The sequence below is a fragment of the Mustela erminea genome, chromosome 2 (genome assembly GCF_009829155.1).
Source record: "Mustela erminea isolate mMusErm1 chromosome 2, mMusErm1.Pri, whole genome shotgun sequence".
NCBI classification, from domain to species: domain Eukaryota; kingdom Metazoa; phylum Chordata; class Mammalia; order Carnivora; family Mustelidae; genus Mustela; species Mustela erminea.
Window position 1 is genome coordinate 115,984,729 of NC_045615.1, and position 20,609 is coordinate 116,005,337.

Consider the following 20,609-nt stretch of genomic DNA (forward strand, 5'->3'; position numbering starts at 1 on the left):
AGGTGAGACAAGAAGGCTGAAGGGGGCTGGAGTGGGAGGAATTCCATTCTGACAGCTGGAATTAGGCTCAGGTAAAGCTCTTTCCCTAAGGAGTAGGTCTTTGCTATGGAGAAGGCTCTGGGAGTATTTCACAATGATTACTCTTCTCTTCTCTTGGCCAGGGATATAAAGGTCTATCCTGTATCCTTACTGAAGAACTTGGTTGAGTTCCTAGAGGTAAAACCCAGAGAAATATGCCCCCTACCCATGATTGTGAAATACCACCAGGTATTCACAATCTCAGGTGGTATTTCACAATCTCATGCTAGTCTATACTCAGTCTTAAACAATTACCCTCTCTGAGTAAAACCCAGAGAACTGTGCCCTTCCCCATGATTGTGAAATACCTGGTGGTATTTCACAATCTGATGCTAGTCTATACTCAGCCTTAAACAATTACCCTCAAAATTATCCCTTAAGTGTTACTGCCAGTTTATGATTCCAGGACTTCTGTTCCAGGTGAACAGATCCAAGTTGTATCTAGAGGCACTTACCTCTAGAGATTTTCATGGTGGCAATTTTCCTTGAATCTTCAATTCTCTGATTGGTCCAAGAAAAGAATCCTGACTTTCAGGTTGTCCAACTTTTTGTTGTAAGTTTAGGGGAGACAATTTTCAATCATTTTACTGTCATAACTGAGATCAGCACTCTATATTTTTAAAACTCTATTTAATTTTGCACATATAATTTATGCTAGTCCAAGTTAGAGTTTCTTAATGAGCATGACATAAAAATTGTCTTTTACCTTTCTCTTCAGTTATCATCTTTATGCGTGCATCATTATCTAAAAATGTTCTGTCTCTGCTACTTCACCATGAGGGATTTTGCTAATTTCTGTCATGTTCCTTATCTACTCCTTGAGTCATATCAACCCTCCACAAATGAATAAAGATTAAAAGATAGCAAATTTCTTATTTTCTTATGATATAAAATAGTAAATAATCTATCAGAGCTGATTATGACTCATATATAACTTCAAATATCATTCATTAAGGAGATATACTGTCTATATTGGCAAAGCTGAAATAAAAGGGCAAGAATAGAGTCTTCAAAACCGCAGTGCATAGTTTCTGGCTGTTGCTTTCTTTTTTTTTCACTATTTTTAACTTTTTTTTTTTTTTTTAAGTTGTATTTTATGGATTCAGTAATTGAAAATTTAGAGTCCGGGCTAATGAATGTGTCAAGGCATGGAACAAAGTGCAACCTGGTGTTTCCTGACAATAAATGTTTAATCCTCTTCCTTGAGAGACTTCAGAAAACTCTAGTAATTGAGGAAGCAAGAATATCTAACCCTGGAGTACAACTTTTTATGAACACTGTGTACTTCATGACACACAAGGGATCTTTTAAAAACAGAGCATTGGTGTTCAGTAAGTTTACCCTTTGACAAATGATTGTTTTACTGTATACAATACTCCCTACAAAACTTTTATTGCTATTACACAAAAGAGTAATAAAATGGGATACACCCCCCGCTCCCATTTATACATCTCTTTCGCCTCTATAACTAAGCCTAATGTTTACCTGACAGAGGAAAAAAAAATCCTAGGAAATCTTGTGCAGGGTTAATGAAATGAGCAATGAGCCAAACTTAGGAGCACTTATTGGCTTCCCACTGAATGATTCAAGAATTCTCTTTGCTGGGTCAAAACCCTTGCCCCATATTCTGCCAGTCCACAATTGGAGAGCCCGAGATAAAAGAATTGTCACACAAGCTTAATATAAAGATTTCTGTATAAAGATGAAAGGATATTTCCCATTTAATTATTGATGTTTTGTTGTGCCATCCTATTGGGAAAATGCCCAATATGAGTTCAGAATTTCACACATGTCCCTCCTCCCCTCAAACCCCCTCACTGTGTACCCAAAGAGAAATTCTTCCAGAGACGACATCATATGGAAATAACAATACACTCCATTAATTACTCTCTCTAAGGAAGAGACATGTGACACATCTTACAGAATCAGCTCAAAAGACAGAAAATCCAGAGCACTCATTATATATTTTCTCCTGACACAGCACATTAAAATCTGGAAAAAAAAGACTATCTTATCATAAAGTCAGCAAAAAAGAAAACAAAACAGTGCTCCTATTTGCACACCTCTGGCCATTTCTAAGATTATGCATTATGCTACAAATATTGTTTTCCAAAGATCCCACATGGTGTAGTGGAGGGAACATGGAATTGCTAATTAAAAACAAATTAAATCTCTGTGATTTCTTAATCCATGTGATCTTCTAAGAGTTGTTTAACCTCTCTGTTCCTATACTTAAATTAATACTTATCTTTGAAGATTGTAGTAAGAATTTTTTTGAGATGGTGAAAGTAAAACACATAGAAAAACAGCATAGAAAATAACTTAACAAATGTTTATTTCTCCTTTCCTGTCAGCCTTTCAATAGGCAAATATAACAAAAAATGTATCCAGTGCCTTAATTATTTGAGCCACTGGTAGGTTGGAAGATAGCCTCTAGAATATCAACTATTTCATCTGATCAACAATCCTTTATGCTTCATCCGTGTTAACGAGTAGAGAAATAACAGGCTCAAAATGGAGTGACTTATGCTAAGTCCAAGTCAGCAAATGGAGACTCAATAACTAAATTAATTACAGTTTCACCCTCTCCTAAGAGGGGAAATCTTTAACCAGTTAATCTGGCTTTATGGGGTCAGCATTAGTGAAGTAATCTTCCTGAAAGACCACAGGGCCATCCCCTGAAGGAAGTTGACCTTGCTGTAAACAATCTACCCTTCTTACTAGTTAGTAACTTCCTTGTCCCACCCCCTTCTCCTTATGAAAGTCTTTCATTTTATACAGTTTCTCTGTGCCCCTTTCTATTACCCTAATGGGAGGCTACTCAATTCATGAACTGCTGAATAAAGCCAATAAGATCCTTAAAATATATTCAGTTGAATTTTTTTTTTTTTAACAACTGATAAATGTTTCTTTTTCCTTCTCTTTTAAGGCCTTTCTCATTAGCATGATTAAGTCATGGGTTTTAAATTGAAGCTGTCATGTTAAATAACTAGTAATATTCTAGATGCATTGGATTGGTCAAAGATAGATCAGTCAGAAAACACCACTTCCTAGACCAAAAGGATTAGACTAAAGGTTAGAAAAGAAATTCAACAAAAGGAAGTAAGAATCTTTCACTAGGATTTTTCAAATGGTTGCTGGAAAGGGAAAAAAAATGCTTTCCTATCTAAAAAAATACAATTCTCGAAGCTGGGTGCAGCCGTTATGTTCTCCACCTGAGGAGAAGGCTGGTTGCAGTACATGGGAATGAGTTGACAAGCAAAAGAAAGTTTCAGGTACTCCTTTTCACTCTTATGCTCTTGACAATTAAGGCATTTCTTTATTCAGTCCAGGTGTCACTTCCTCTAGGAAGTCTATCATGATTCTTCCAGGCTGGATTTGGGGCTCTACTTTCTGTCTTCCCATAGACCCTATGACTATTTCTATTCTAACACTGACCACTTTATAATGATTTACTGGTTACTCTCCCTGTCATCACCACTAGTTCCTAACAGTCAAGAGGGACTTGCTTTATCTTTTAATACTACTCCTCTTTGTACTGAACATAACCTAGTCTCTGGGACACAAATACATTATTCAACTTCAATGAATTTACTTTTTCTCTTTCTTTCTTTTTTTTCTTCTTTCTTTAATATTTTATTTATTTATTTGACAGAGAGATAGGAGAGAGAGAGAGAGTGAGCATAAGCAGGAGAAGCTGCAGACAAAGGGGGAGGGAGAAGCTATTTCCCCACTGAACAGGGAGTCTGACATGGGATGTAATTCCAGGACCCTGGGATCATGGTTCATGACCCATAGCCAAAGGCAAACACTTAACTCACTGAGCCACCCAGGTTCCCCTTAATGAACACTTCCGATTTTAGTTTAGTTTTTTTGTTGCCTAGCAGTCCACAGCTGTGCCACAATATTTGAAATTTCCTCTTCATGTGTCTTTGTGGTTGTTTTGATTGCTCTGGTTGAGTTTGATGACTTAAATACATGCATATCTTTATTTTAACATCTTTTTCCTATCATCATAGGCAACTGGAAACCTTTCAGCAAAACAATCCTGAAAACAAACAAGAAAAAACACACGAGAAAACTACCTTTCTGAAAAAATACTCATCTCATGCTAGAAAATCCTGCCCATCTATGGATAAATGATTCATTTTTAAATTTGGCAAAGAAAGAACCACATTTCTATTTGAATGTTTGTCCCATTTTTAAAAGCTAACTATTTATTTGCATTAAATCTGAGAGTGCTTCAACCCACAAACAAAATATCACATGTTAAATGTCAAAGTTTGAGAAAAGAAAAGCCACAATCTTTTCACCCTCTAGTTCAATAGGATTTTGCTATTTATTCATTTATTTAGATTCTCAAATGTGCAAAGTTCTTAAGTGAATTGGAGTGAACCTAAAGTGAAATAATTTTCACACTCCCTAAACTTCCCTCCAGGAAACAGTAATCAGAAGCCAAAGATTGAGATGCCTTCAAATGAGAAGCAGTTGGAAAATAAATAGGAAAATGTCCTATTTAAAAGGGCAGGAAAAGATTGTTTTGGTTTATTCTTTTCAAGGTTTTTTTTTACTAATTCTCCTCTGGAAAGTCATTACCACGCTCTAAGTACTTAACAAAGGTACTAAACGGTTAGGGGTTTTCTCTTAGATTGACTTTCCCTAAAATGCCTTTCAAGACAATCCACATTCAGTGCCACTGAAATAGGATTTATCATTGACCTTTTCACTTGAATTGCTCATCCAGCTTCTGGATCAGGAAACGATGGGACCAATCCTGACTTTGGAGATAGGGAAGCTTGTGTTTGAATCTAATTTTCCCTAAATGCAAGCTATGGTTTTTAGTAAATCTCAGTGTTCCTAAACCTCAATTTAGTTGTATGAGAACTGTAGGTCAGTGATACCCATCTCTCAAAGTTGTTGTGTGGAAAAATGAGATTTGTTTATAAAGTATATAGTATAATGTATTACATACAGCAGGTGCTCAATAAATGGAACATAAGTAATCTTTTAAACATAAGTAATCTTATGTTTAAAAAAAAAGAAAAAAATCTTACGTTTGTGCTTAGGTATCGTGCTGGCTCCTGGTAAGTTAGGGGTGAGGGCAAGTTCTTTCTCCTGAGAGCCCATTTTCTGTAGGAGACAATATCAGTGAAGGAGAAAATGAACGAGTGAATGAATGAAGGAATACTTACAGATTTTAACAAATACCATAAAACAATACCCAGTGTTGGCAAGGGGTGGGAAGATGATGATTTAAATGCAGCCTTTTGAATATTTCATATATAAATGAAATGATTTGTGTATTGAATTCTAGCCAGTGGAAGTCACTTGGGAAGAATATTCCAAGCCAGAAAGTACATTCAAAGGCCCTGAGACATGAAAAGACCTGACTTTCAGGGAGCTGAAGGGTAACTAACATGGATACAGCTTAGGTAACAGCTGGAATTCAGAATAAGATTAGAGATGGGCAATAAAAAAGGATAGAAAGCAATAAGAAGTAACAGCAAAAGTTTGCAACTGATTCTAAGTACAATGAAGAAAAGAGGTCTTGATAACTTAAACAGAAGAGTGTTGCCCTGAGTGATCAGGTGTGTGTTATATAATAGACTAGGAAGATAAGGTTTGAAACAGGGGACATCAGCCAAAAGGTTATCAAACTAATTCAGTGGAGAGATCATAGTAATTTACCCTAAGGGGGTAGTCCTGGAAATAAGAATATTTTTACTGACACATTATACAGTTTGGTAGCTTATGATGTTCTGATTAATAAAATCAGCCATACCACATCAAAATCACCTACACTCAGCATTGGCTTGAAGCTTCCTCAAAGTTCCACTTCCTCCACTCTCTGTACTTTGTTTGCACATGTCTATCTTGCTTTCTTAGATCAAAATCTCCTGTGATATTTGAGGCTCCATCTTACCCAGCCTACTTGCCAACTCTCTCCATTTCTTCATTCCTACTCTAAGAACAAACATATAACATTTATGCAACAATAAAAAGAAATGGCCAAGATAAATAAGTTATGAATATCACAATGGGCAATTTTGCAAAGATAACAATTCTTTCTGGTTCTCTTCCCTTCTAGAAAAGTATTGCAAGTCTCCTTCCTCTGAAATTTGACATGCCCTGACATCCTTCAGAATACTACCCATATCAATGGTGCAGAAAATCTTGTCTGATTATCTGGTTCAGAAATAGTTTCTTTGAACATCCCATCCTAATCAGAGGTGAGTTCTTGGCTCTGGCATTATTGGTAGCCATAATTAGCTCTAGTTAAACTGCCTCTGTGCATCCTGGCAGGCAGATCACCTACATCAATACTGCTACCAGCTTAAGCTTGCTCTAGGGAGACATTGTGTATGACAGACTTTATCTTCATGGCAAACTGCTATGGAATGCACTGCAGAATCCATCAATTTGCCCAGTTCAGCTAGAGTCATATTTGATCGATGGGCCTTATGGGTTAGTGTCAGAGTAATAAGGATACTAATAACTTGCCATTGCTTGACACCATTCATCCAAAAACCTCAGAGTAATTTCCTAATTAAGTCTGACAATGCCTCTGTGAGCTATGTAAGTATTATTATGCCCATTTTACAGATGAGAAGACTGACTAATGGAGAAATTAAGCAGCCTGCTCAAGGTTGTCCAACAGGGAAATGAAAATTCAAAGAATACCTCTGGGCCCTCTAATCCTCTTTCTGTCCTGTCAATTAAATGCATCAGCTCATCATTACTTGCTTCTTTTTAGACAATCATGTTTTATTACTGTACACTGTTAAGCAGCTGCCACATTTTACCCAAGAGGTGGCCACTTTTCAATCAAGGAGAAAGTAATTTTAGTTTGCAGCAGCTGTGGTAGCAAATACTAAGGGAAAGTTTAGTTGCCTGCCTTCCATTGTATCAGTCACTCTTTGCCCTTAATGACTTTTTGCTTTAGAGAAAAATCTGGTCAGGAACTTGTGATAGGTTTCACTGTACCTTAAAATGATTGAGGGTAAATTTTAACATAGGAGGGAAACATATGGTCACCATATTGCTGAATAAGGAAGGAAAAAGTATCTTGTTTAAAAAAAGAAAACAAAAACAAAAAAACAAACATTATTGTACCTCAACAACAATACTACTGAAATAAACATATGGAAATGTACCATATAATGATTCTGAGGGTGAATAACAAACTAAGAGAATCCTAGTAGAAATTTTTAAACCCTCCCTTTGGTCAGGGTGTGATCCAATTTCTGTTCTTTGCAGGATTAGAGAGTTAATGGAAAGGTGAAGGGCAAAGAAGCCAAACCTGAGACAGATGTGAAGAAAAGGAAATTTGTTTTCAAGTCCCTGCCATGACCTTTTCTTTGTTTGCTTTCTTGCACAGTAGTGTGTGGCTGGGAAAGAATGTGGGGCTTTGGGAGAGGAAAATATTTTGCCACTTTTACTTGAGCAACCTTGAACAAATTTTTAATTTTTCCAAACCCCTGTTTCCTCACCTGTAAATATGGAATATAATCCACCTTTCAAGATTATAGAGAAAAGAAAATGAAACAGATTATGGAAGAGTCTAATTTGGTTTTAGCCGGTAACAGACACTCAAGAAAAGATAGATAATGCAACTATGTTAGTAATCTGTCTTTCAAACATAAAGCCCATCAAGACCTCCAGACCCTCACACAGACCTTAGCTGTTCAGTATGCTCCCTACTGGTCCAATAAGAATTGGACCTCCCACATGTTGTCCCCATTTCCTTCTTCCTATTCCTTCCTACTTACTCATTCTAGAATTCATTCTTTTAACATGCCCTCGAATAGGCAAATGATTCATCTCGGATTCTTCATCAGTTAAAAGAAAATACCATGCGCACACACATACCTATTTTATCTCACATGATTATTATAAGAAACAAACGGGTGAATAACTCAGCTAGCCTTGTAAATGCTAGCATGCTATAAATTTTAAGTTTTTAAACATTACCATTATTATTTCTTAAGGCTTTGCTGAAAGAAGAAACCTCATTTTAATTATTCACAGTAAGACGTTAATGATAAAGAGTAAGTGGTTTACCCCTGCTAGGTAACACTGGTTCATTTTAATACAGGCCTTTAGTGTCTTAATCCAAAACTGGAAATATTAGTGAAAATTCATGACAGAGAAAGAACATGGAGGGGGACTTAACTGAATGAGGAAACTCCTAAAATTACCTTCCATGTATTTAGCCTTAAAACAAGGATCATCCGTTCTGGCACATTTTTACATTTCTGCAAACCCTTTGCACAGTACTCAAAGGTGATCTTGATAAAGAAATTTTAACAGAAAAAAGGTCAATGATCTGATCAACAAATACTCAGCATTCCATTTTTCTCTCCGTCTTTGCTCCTAGTACCTAAAAGGTTTCCCTCTATGACAACCTCAATTTAAACTTTTATTTCCCCCTATGGCAAAGAAGAATTTTCTGCTGCATGTGTTAATTGTCCTGACAAGGATGCCTGTACTCTTAATTTGCAGCAGTGGCTGTGCTAAATGGTGCAAAATATACAAAGATCTATAGTTATGCCCCCCAATAAGAAATGCTATTAAGAAAAGGTACTCTGCTTTTCATATAAAAATCCTGCTAACTGTTTCAGTGGTGGAAAAGCAAGCCCAATACAAATACAAAACCCAAGCTCCAAAAAGCTAATAAAATGATAAGAAGATCCTGGCACTGATTTTCAGTGCTTGCAATGATGTGCTAAAATATGCCAAGTCATGCTCAGGAAGAACATTAGGCTGTTCCTATAAATGGGACCCAAGGATCAGCTAAAGCAATAGAGTCTAATTACTATTATTAATAATAGCAAGAGTATATTAATCTCTCCTATCAGCAACCAGGTATAATATTGACCTTTTCTTTCAAAGACGGCTCTAATGCTATTATTTACTATACCAGACATTTTATTCTGCAGCACTCATCACAAAATGATTAACACAATGATATCCCATGCTGCATTATCAAAATTCTCTTGAATTCTGTTGGGTAAGAGGGTGGTCATGCCCTTCAGCTGCAAAGTGTGAGGGTCAACTCATAAGAAAAAATAGAGTAGAAGATAAATACTAGCTAAATAAATACTAGATAAAAACCTAGCTAGCTAGGAAGGTCAGCTGGAATAATGATGATCAATGATGTAGAAGTTATCTCACATATATCCAACCATGCATCCATACCTGTCTGTCCATCCATCCATCCATCCACCCATTCACCCATTCATCTATCTCTCTTAAACATATATGTTGTGCCCTACCACTACCACTACCAATATACAATGACGAGCACTCATTGATAGTAGAAGTAGGATCCTCAAGGGAAGTCAAGTGTGGCAAAGATAGTTTGGACAAAATATGTTCCATGCATTCCTAAACATTTCTCCTAATGGGGCAATAAATCTTGTGTATGCCAATGAAGTGTGAGAGAAAGTGACATCTCTCACTTCAAGGGCAAGGCAATTAAGAGCCAGTGTGTTTACTTTTCACTTCCCCTTTTAGAACAATTTTGGAGACCATGAGCTGCAAGTGGCATACCCAAAAGATGGACGAAGACCATCTAGACCACATCAGTTTTAAATGAAGGAGGAGGGAGACCCTTTTGTTGTATTAAGTCACTGAGATTGTGAGACTTCATCTATTGTAGCAGCTAGTGCTAATTTTCCTGACTAATACATAAGACCTCAGCACTGTCAAAGCATGCTCAGTGATTTTGGACAAGTCATTCAACCTCTCAAGGTCTATTTTCTTACAGATAGAACAAGAAATACTCATCTCTAGCATTCTATAATTTTTAATAAGTTTCTTGAGTACATAGAAGGAAAAGGCATTTAATTGTTGGATTTAGTCTATAACCTTCTCTTACTCTACAGACAGAATATATTACTCCATAGTTAATATTCTTGCAAGTTTTTATGCATATCTCTCTTATAATATTTACCCCTACTGTATTATAATTATTTGTTCATGCATCCCTCTAGTTTTTGCATAGGATTGTGAGCTCCTCTGGGGGCAGGAATTGTCTTTTTGATCACTTTATCACCAGGACCTGGGAGAGTGCTTAGCAATCAATAATTTTTTGTTGTTGAAATGTAATTATGAATCTTGGAAAGAAAGCTTGCAATAGCTTATCTGTCTCTCTCCTGACACCACTGGGGAAAAATTGCCATATAGGATATATAAGGAGTTTAGGGCATGGAAGCGCATACAAAGGAGGGACAGAGGATGAGATAGAAAGAATAAAAAAGGAATTGAAAATACTCGGGAAGAGTACAAGAATAACTTATTGATGTCAAAGGGGACCCAGAAAAAGTCTGAGGGAGTTAACCAGATAACATAGTAAAAAGTTCAGGTCAGAGCACAAAGGCCATCTCTAGCAGAGCACCTAATCATTTTTGAAGGAGAAAATGAAATATAACTGAAAATTTCAAGTTCAGAGATGGGATGATCATATATCCAATATATTTTCCTTTCAACCAGGGACATGCATTGCTGGGACTTAGAGGGAATGAAAATTTGAGATCTGATGGCAGAGCCTCAACTCTCCAGATGTCTGGGGCCAAGGAATACAAGGCAGGGTGAATTGGTCAGGATGCTGGTGACAGTTTCAAACTTGTTTGACAAGTAGAACAAGACAGGATGATACAACTAGATGCCAAGTGAAATATTAGGCCTCTGGTATTGTCTCAACTAATACAATCTGGGAAAGAAAACACTCCACTCCCTCTGTTGTTTAAAACATCCAACCAAGGGTCGGAACCTCAACAAAGCTACCCCTACTCTTCAGAATATCACCAGGGTCCTTAGAAAGCCATTTAATCTAACACTGGTTAGTAACTGGTCCTTGCCCGATTATTTCCCAACACTCAAGCAAAGAATTTCACTCTTTCACTCTTCCAACATGATGTCTTCCCTATTTCTGAAACTGATTCTTGATGTCCTGTTCCAGTCTGGGAAAAGTGACAAAGCTAGGACATAACACTTGATAACAACACTCTGCCTAACCCTTTATCAAATCCCACCCATACTTGTACTGAGGCAAACCAAGAAAAGGCTCCAGCTGCATGTCCAGGCTGGGGATTAAACTGCAAGGTGCCAAGAAACAAACAAAATCAAAAAAACAAAACAAGCTAAAGGATATTAGAGACAGTGTTTAGGATGTGCTAAGAGTCACAGGTAAGCTTTGAACCTAGCAACAGGTAGCAGCAAAGGCAAAACAAAGAAATGAAGTCAAAGATCAGGACATGGGTGGCCCTGGAGTAAATGTGAGGGTAAGAGTAAGGAAGTATAAGGGGAGAATGCTTAAATATCAGTATTTCCCAAAATAGAAATGTAGACCTCAAACAGTTCTGCCTTTATACCCTAGATTAAATACATGTTCTTTTTTAGCACTTAAATTCTAAAAATATGTCCCTGAATAGTTCTGTATCTAAATCCCTTCTTTAGGTTCTAGCCTGTATACCAGCCCCCTCAGCTTCACTGGTTGCTCTTGCTATATACATTTATTTACAGGCCTAAGGAGGACTCCTAGAGGCTAGAATCCCACTTTGAAATTCACAAACCTGATGACTTAAGCATTTTGGTCATCAGAGCTTGTCTACCTACTGCCCGAGTCTCTCTGCTTGGTGCACCCTTATTCCCCTACCTGTATTTTTCATGTCATCTCTGCATTAATTGCCTGGACCTCTTAACCCTTCCCACTTTTTCTAGGACCACTGTATTCCTAAGGCCTGAATCCCTCCCCCTTCAATGCAAATAGGCCAGTATGCTCTATCCCTAGACAGTGACTCTTGAGTTTCTCAGTTACTAGCTGAGTTCCAAGTTCCAATTCTCATGGCTACAGTCAATTGAAATTGATGATTACAACAATGTGTATGAATTTTAACCAGTCTAACTCAGATGTTAACCGATTTTTCCTGCTTTCTCCATAGTTTTCAACAAAGTCTGAATTTTTTTAACCAATATTGCCAGCGTAATCACTTGTTGCTTGTTGTTTGGCAGAAGAAAGTCTCCAGTTACAAGTTCCTTGATTTATCCTCTTGTCTGGTTACATAGAACTGTGCAACATGACTGTCCAAGAGGAATGATATTATGGTGACTGGATTACATCAGTCATGATAAATTCTGGAGTAAGAGTCTAAAACCCATGCAATCAAAGTGTCCCCACATACTACCTAAACAAATTGGAGTTTGTTAGCAGGGAAGAAAGAGACAATGACTGCAAAGGACTCTGTCGGCCATATTCTCATTTATAACAACATCATGAAGTTAATTGAAAAAAGAAAATTCTAAAAATTGGAATCATCTAACAATCCAGTTATGTCCCGATTTCTTGCTCTGGAAATATCCAAGCAGAGGTCAGTTGACTGCCTGTATAGTATAAATTGGAAGCCAAGATAGACGTTAATTTCTCTGCCCCACATGGCAGGAAAAGCCACTACATACTTGGGGAAAATCACGCAAACACTGGAAGTGAGGGCAAATGAAAGAGGAAGACTTCCAAAAACAAAGTTGGCTCACTCCACAATTTTGCTGGGACCCATAAATACATGGCCCTTCCTGACTATGGCATAGAATATTGTGTCCTCCAATTTCTATTCTTGCCTTCTTACTTTATAAGAGCATCACTAAATTTTCACTATGCCTCGTGCTGCCCAGCTGAAGACTAGAGTGCTCAACTTCCCTTGCCGCTGGGTATGACCAGAGCTTTCTATGATGGAATATGAATGGAAATCATGTGTTCAACTTCCTATAAGAGGTCTCACAGTCAACAGATGAGCTGTTTTTCAACCTTTCATCCTCCCACCACTTGCCTGAAGTGCAGGCATAGTGAAAAGTGATCGTGGATGTACGCGAGGGTAAAACACAGAACAAGTAACCGAAAGAGGGTAGTTCCCTAAGACTATGGGGCCACTAAATAAGACTATGTTGCTTATACTAAGATTGTCATATCAAGGGGATATACTCTTCTTTTTTATTTAGGCAACCATCATTTTTGTATTTGTTAATACCACACTAGACAGATTATCCTAATGAAAAATTGGCTCTTCTCCATTTCAAACAGTAGCTTTCGCAAACTTTTGCCAGGTATCTCTTACTTCCAGCCCAATCTTACCTCTCTCATTCTCCATAAATGGCTTCATATCTTACTTCATCAATGACAATTCTGGCAAGTAAGGGGGATTTGCTGAAATTTTTAAACCCTCCAACCCACAACTCCATCTACATCTTTATCTGTTTTGACTTAGAGCTTTCTGCCATCACAGAGTAAGGTGCACAGAATATGAATTCTCAAGGGAATTAATTTTTTTTCTTCTCATGTAATGTTAACATTATTCTCTTTGTCATTATATTATTTTTGGCATTAATATTGGTTCAAGCTCTCCAACTGTGTGAGTGTCTGTGTGCACACACGGTTGAAAAGTAGGGGTGGAATTGAGGAGGGAGCAGCTTAAGAAAGTGATTGAAGAGCATTCTGCATCTCGGACTTTGTGATTTTCATCACAAAATATCTAGGAAACACAGAAAGAGATGAGAGTGCATAATAAACCAAGAAACTAAGATTGACAACTAATCTACTGCCAAAATCTTAGAGGAATTTCCTCTAATTATAATATTCATGGGGTGGAAAAGAGAAACACAATTGTCAGGTGACATTAACACATACCTCATCACTTGCAGGAGATCAAAACTGCCAATGTGAAGGACAATGAAGAGGTACTTCAGTACAGTTTCCTATGCCTTAGCTCGGAAAAACAAAATCTGACAACCACCAGCTACAGATAGATCATATAACCACAGCTCGACCAAACAGAACTTGGGACATGAATTCTAAAGTAGCTGTGGGATATATATGTGAGATATATATGTGTGGTTGTATGTATACATGTATGTTTATGGCAAATGAAAAGAATCACATATACACAGACATACACACACACACACACACACACACTTCATCCCAGATTTCCCAATTTGGATTTCTAAATATTTCCAGGAATTGTAATTTTCATGCAGTCTATATGCCCTGAGACAGAAGAGTTAAACTATAGCAAATTTTCATCTTAGAATACAATGGGAAGAGGTGGGAAAAAACATGTAAGTGGAATACTGTTTTGCCTTTATTGTTTCACTAGAGGGAAAAAAGTACTCACTACTTTTGATCATCCACAAATAAATTTCCCCGTAAGTAATAATAATAGCAACTATCTATCAGGTGCTAGCTAGTACAAGCACTCATTAGAAACCTGGTTGCCTAGATTCTAATCCCAATTCTACCTCTTACAAGCAATATGACCTTGGGCAAATTATCTAACTTGTTGCTGGCTCAGTTTCTTCTCCTTTGAAAGGAGAATAAACATAGGATTCTGTGAGTTAATATGTTTGAAGTGCATCAGTGCCCTATATATTTGATATTGGTATCAATCCTCATACAACACAGTAAGGTATGTACTATTATAGTGTCTGTTTCACACATAAAGTAAAGTGGGCCTTAAAGAAGTCAAGGTACTTTTGTAATAACTGGTAGACCCAGATTTTGAATGCACTCTTGTACTGTATATGGCTAATATCCTCATTACTGCAGTATTCTGCCTTTTCATAGTTCATTAAGGACAAGGAGTCCCTCCTGAGACCCCGCATTACCATCAGATAAATGGCTACTAGATGCCAAAATGTGGCATTGAGACTTGAATATTAACCAACTTGTTTACTTATGATCTGAGCAGGAGATTTTAACAGTAAGCCAGGGCTAGTGGAAGGGCATGGTAGGGCCTTCCACCAACCACCAGTGGATGCTCTTGTTGTTTAAAGGTGACAATACCGAAAACAGGAAAAGAAATGGTTGCAGTGAAAATACTGTGCACATTAAAAGGAAGAAAGAGCAATCAAGATGCAGAAAAAGAACGGTTTAAAAGTCACTAAAGGAACCAGAAATTGCAGAAATTGTCTGCTTTGTAATCTTAATAGAAATGAAAACTACAGTCTTTGAGTAAAGAGATGAAAAATGAGATTATATGAAAATAAGTGGAGATAAGAAGGGAGTTGGCTGAGAAGCAGGTAGAAATTAAAAACAGGAGTTTGACATGATAAAGGAAGATTATAAAGAGATTAAAAATGCAATAATAGAGTAGAAATCTGCATTAAAAGCAATAAAGAGCAGAATTAACACTATAGAATTAGTGATGAACTCTAGAATCTGCAGAAGAAATGCAGAATGAAGAAGAAAAGCTCAAAGACGCAGACACTGGTGATGAAGAACAGAAAGAAGGTCAGATGTGTGGATATTTGTTTTTTAGAAGCATAAATGACAATAAAAACAATTTCTAAAGCTATGTTTGAAAAAAAAACATAACCTATGTTCACTGAGTTTGCAGAGCAAGAATGATTACATAATACATGACACATTTATAGGCCAATGTTACTGCTTATTATATAAGTATGATATGCACATTCAGTTAAAATCAGAAAATGCAGAGAAGCAAGAAAATATTTTTAAAGTTTCCTACAACTCTATTACATAAATGCTACTAACTCCACGCTATAGCTTATTGCAGACTATAGATGAACATTAATTAGATCATCCTAGCATACAAAACATACATGATACTTTGCAATATACCTTTATTTCATATCTGTGCTATATATTTTCTCTTCAAACACAACATACTTTTTCCGTGAGTAAAATACATTCACAGCTAAAAAGTAAAGCACTGCATAAAATTATAAATAAGAAAAAAAAAATGGGGTAACAGGATAACCCAGTCTGATGAATTGGGCTCTTCCCTCAATGCAGCATCTCCTTCTCCTTCTCCTTCTAATTCGCATGCTTTCTCTCTCTCTCTCTCTTTCTCTCTCTCTCTCAATTAAATAAATACAGTAAAAAATAAAATAAAGTCATCCCAAATTTCATTGACCAGTCATCATTCTATATTATTTTTTAGTAAATTTTATGTATTTGAAAGAGAGAGTGAGAGAGAGAAAGGACGAGGAGGGGAGGGTCAGAGGGAGAAGCAGACTCCCCACTCAGTAGGGAGCCCAAAGCGGGACTTGATCATGGGACTCCAGGATCATGACCTGAGCCAAAGGCAGACCCTTAACTACTTAGCCACCTAGGGACCCCAGAAACGGTCACCATTTTATACAATACTCTTTCAGGTATCTTTCTATGCAAATGGGAACCAATAAATATATATAGGCTATGGATCTGACAAAAAATAAACATTTAGAAATAGAGATATAAAAAACATAGAAAATAACTATTGGGCATTTACCCTAAGGATACAAACGTAGTGATCCAAAGGGGCACATGCACCCGAATGTTTATAGCAGCAATGTCCACAATAGCCAAACTATGGAAAGAACCTAGATGTCCATCAACAGATGAATGGATCAAGAAGATGTGGTATATATACACAATGGAATACTATGCAGCCATCAAAAGAAATGAAATCTTGCCATTTGCGACAACATGGATGGAACTAGAGCGTATCATGCTTAGCGAAATAAGTCAAGCAGAGAAAGACAACTATCATATGATCTCCTTGATATGAGGAAGTGGTGATGCAACATGGGGGCTTAAGTGGGTAGGAGAAGAATAAATGAAACAAGATGGGATTGGGAGGGAGACAAACCATAAGTGACTTTTAATCTCACAAAACAAACTGAGGGTTGCTGGGGGGAGGGGGTTTGGGAGAAGGGAGTGGGATTATGGACATTGGGGAGGGTATGTGCTTTGGTGAGTGCTGTGAAGTGTGTAGACCTGGTGATTCACAGACCTGTACCCCTGGGGATAGAGTATTATGCCTCCATCAGAAAGGATGAATACCCAACTTTTGTAGCAACATGGACGGGACTGGAAGAGATTATGCTGAGTGAAATAAGTCAAGCAGAGAGAGTCAATTATCATATGGTTTCACTTATTTGTGGAGCATAACAAATAGCATGGAGGACATGGGGACTTAGAGTGGAGAAGGGAGTTGGGGGAAATTGGAAGGGGAGGTGAACCATGAGAGACTATGGACTCTGAAAAACAATCTGAGGGTTTTGAAGGGAAGGGGGGTGGGAGGTTGGGGTACCAGGTGGTGGGTATTATAGAGGGCACGGATTGCATGGAGCACGGGGTGTGGTGCAAAAATAATGAATACTGTTATGCTGGAAATAAAAAAAAAAAAAAAGCAAAAAAAAAAAAAAACATAGAAAATATTTTATGTAAATGAATTATCAAACCAATGCTGTACTGATTTTACTTTTTTTATTTAATAATATATTGGACATATTTCCATGTTGATTGTTAAAGATTTATTATGTTGATTCCATCAGATTATCTTGTAGGGCTATGCCATGGTTCAATGTAACGTATTATCTATTGATGGACACTTTGATAAAGGTTTAAGCCTATCTGTGGCTTAGTTTCTCATCTGTATAATGGGAGTGATTACCGCAAGTCTCAGATTGCTTTAGAGATAAGTGAGCTGATACGTGTACAAAACTTTAAAAAGTGCTTTGTACATGGTAAGAACCATATAAGTATTTGATATTTTTATTAATATTGTATTTAGACTATATGTTTTCTTTTCAGCCACAAATATAATGAAATACATAATATAAAGAAAAAATCATTATGTATACGTTTTTTTAAATTTTTTAATTTTAATTTTTAATTTTTATTTTTTAAAAGATTTTATTTATTTATTTGACAGAGAGAGACATAGTGAGAGAGGGAACACAAGCAGAGGGAGTGGGAGAGGGAGAAGCAGGCCTCCTGCCAAGCAGGCACCCTGATGTAGGGCTTGATCCTAGAACCTTGGATCATGACCTGAGCCGGAGGCAGACGCTTAATGACTGAGACACCCAGATGCCCCTTATGTATACATTTTTATAAGTTAGTTTGATTTTATTCTAAGCAGGGTCAGAATCAGGTTTGGGGAGGCCTAAAAATGCCACTTTTAAGAAATAAATTTTAAATTTAAGAATAAAAATACATAAGGCCTTGGAAAGGAGTCACACAAATGATGGATTCTAAAGCTTACTCTTTGTTGCCATCTGGGAAAATATATTCCTCATCCTTAAGAAAATACTTTGTCCAAGAAAGCAGGGACCATGTTTTTTGTATTCACTTATTTTTGGCAGAACTTACCATAATGCCAGGTACATATTAGGTCTTCAATAAATATTGTTCAGATGAGCTAAGTGGAATTAATGGATTAAAGAGAGTGAACATTTAAAATCTTGGCACACGGGTGCCTGGGTGGCTCAGTGGGTTAAAGCCTCTGCCTTTGGCTCAGGTCATGATCTCAGGGTCCTGGGATGGAGACCTGCATCAGGTTCTCTGCTCAGCAGGGAGTCTGCTTCCCTTCCTCTCTCTCTGCTTGCCTCTCTGCCTACTTGTAATCTTTGTCTGTCAGATAAATTAATAAAATCTTAAAAAATAAAAATAAAATAAAATAAAATCTTGGCACAGTTGGCAAACTCACCTCCTAAAATAAGCCCCTCTCCAAAAGGCATAAGGATGCTCATTTCCTCACATCTTTACCAACATTGGGTATTTTGTTGTTGTTGTTCAGTTTTGTTTTGCCACAGCAAAATTTTAGAAATATTGTGGATTCAACTTTGTCATCTTGTTTTTCTAAGTCTTTTGATCTCAGGTCAGATTTAGAAATGTCTTCAATGCTCCAAGATGTTAAATGTAATCACCCATGTTTTTCTCTTACTATTTTCTATCTTTTTTATTTAAATATTTGATTCCTCCATAATGCATTGTATTATAAAGAATTACTTACAAATCCAGTGTTTTAAATGCTTAGCCAGTTTTTCCTCTGGAAATTTTAATTAATTCTTATTTTCCCAACTGGTATAAAATGCAGCTATATTATATACTAAATTTTAGCATATATTTAAGTTGGCATCTGGTTTCTCAATTTTGTTTTAATGATCTCTTAAAATTTCAGCTGGGATTGCTTTGGATTCATTAATTAATTTAGGAAAAAATTGACATCTTTACCATATTAATCTGTGCTACCCAAGAAGAACATATGTCACTCCATTATTTGGAATCATCTTTTATGGCCCTTTGTAGAGTTTTTGGGTTTCTTCATATAAATTTAGCATATTTTGTTACATTTATTCCAGGGTCTTTATGATTTTTACTATTTTTAAAAATGCAATTTTTCTTCATTATGTTTTCTAGATGGCTACTATTTGTTATGTAAATAATCTGTTGAATTTTTATTTAATTTTGTAACCAGTCTCCTTACTTAATTTTTTTAATAAAATTTCCTAATTAGTTATTTATAGTTTTTTTATTTGATTATATTTACTTATCTCATTAAGCATAATCTTTTTATTGTTTTAGTAATATATCTGCACATTATTAATAAAAAGCATAAAGAATAAAACAACAGATTACCTCAAATAATTTTCCTTGCCAGAAATAATCAACATTTGGTGAGGTCTCTTTATGCATGTAAGAACGCATATTTTTAATCCTATATAGCCAGACAGAGGAGCTAGACAGACATATAATATGGAGATATGCTAATATGTTAGTATTAAATTTAAAAGGAGTTAATTTAATTTTACCTGAATTTAAAGAATATTAAAGAAAATGTAATCAATATAAAGGAATGAATATATTTTACTTAAAAGGTTTTTTATTTGGCTTTTAAATTATGAGATATTGAGTCCTTTAAATTCCTCTGGGTTTAAGGAGAGAAATATTGAAAATATTAAGAAGTTGCTGCATGAGATATTCAAACACGTGTTCAATGTGTAGACAGCCTTAAATTCTTATACTATCAAACATGGAATAGACTTACACATTTCCTCACTAGTCATCCCTTCCCTTAATTACCTTTTTGATGCACATAGTTTGTTTCAAATTTTCTAGCATTTATGTTAGGCTCTATAGTTCTCCCAGTCAGTCATATTTTTACATTTAAATAGACTTATGATTTTATGAATACTTGTCCCATTTGGTGGGCTCTTTATTTTAATTCCCCTCTTTGTTGTTTTTTGTTGTTGTTGTTGTTGTTGTTTGTTTGTTTGTTTTTAAGATTTATTTTATTGTTTATTTTGAGAGAGACAGAAAGAGTGACAGAGGGGCAGAGTGGGGAGAATCTCAAGCAGATGCCCTGCTGAGCAGGAACCCTTAGAATTGTGGGGCTACACCTCATAAACCATGAAATCATGCCCTGAGCTGAAACCAAGACTGGATGCTTAACTGACTGAACCACCCAGCAGCCTCTTAGTTGGCTTTTAACAGATTTTTTTCCCCCTAAGGATAGTTTATGGATTCTACCTTCTCTTTTTTCAAGTTTATATGTTTTTTGTCCTGTGTGTCTATTATCCTATGTGTTTGAGATATCTTGGCTTGAATAAATAAAATATGACAATTTTAGGTAGTGCTTTTCTTTCTTTAGGATTTTGTAGACTGTGCTATAGTTTTCTGAGAAGTCTGAGGCTCCTGTGAAGTTTTTACCCTAAAAAACCAACTTAGTTTTTCTATATGGATGCCTGAA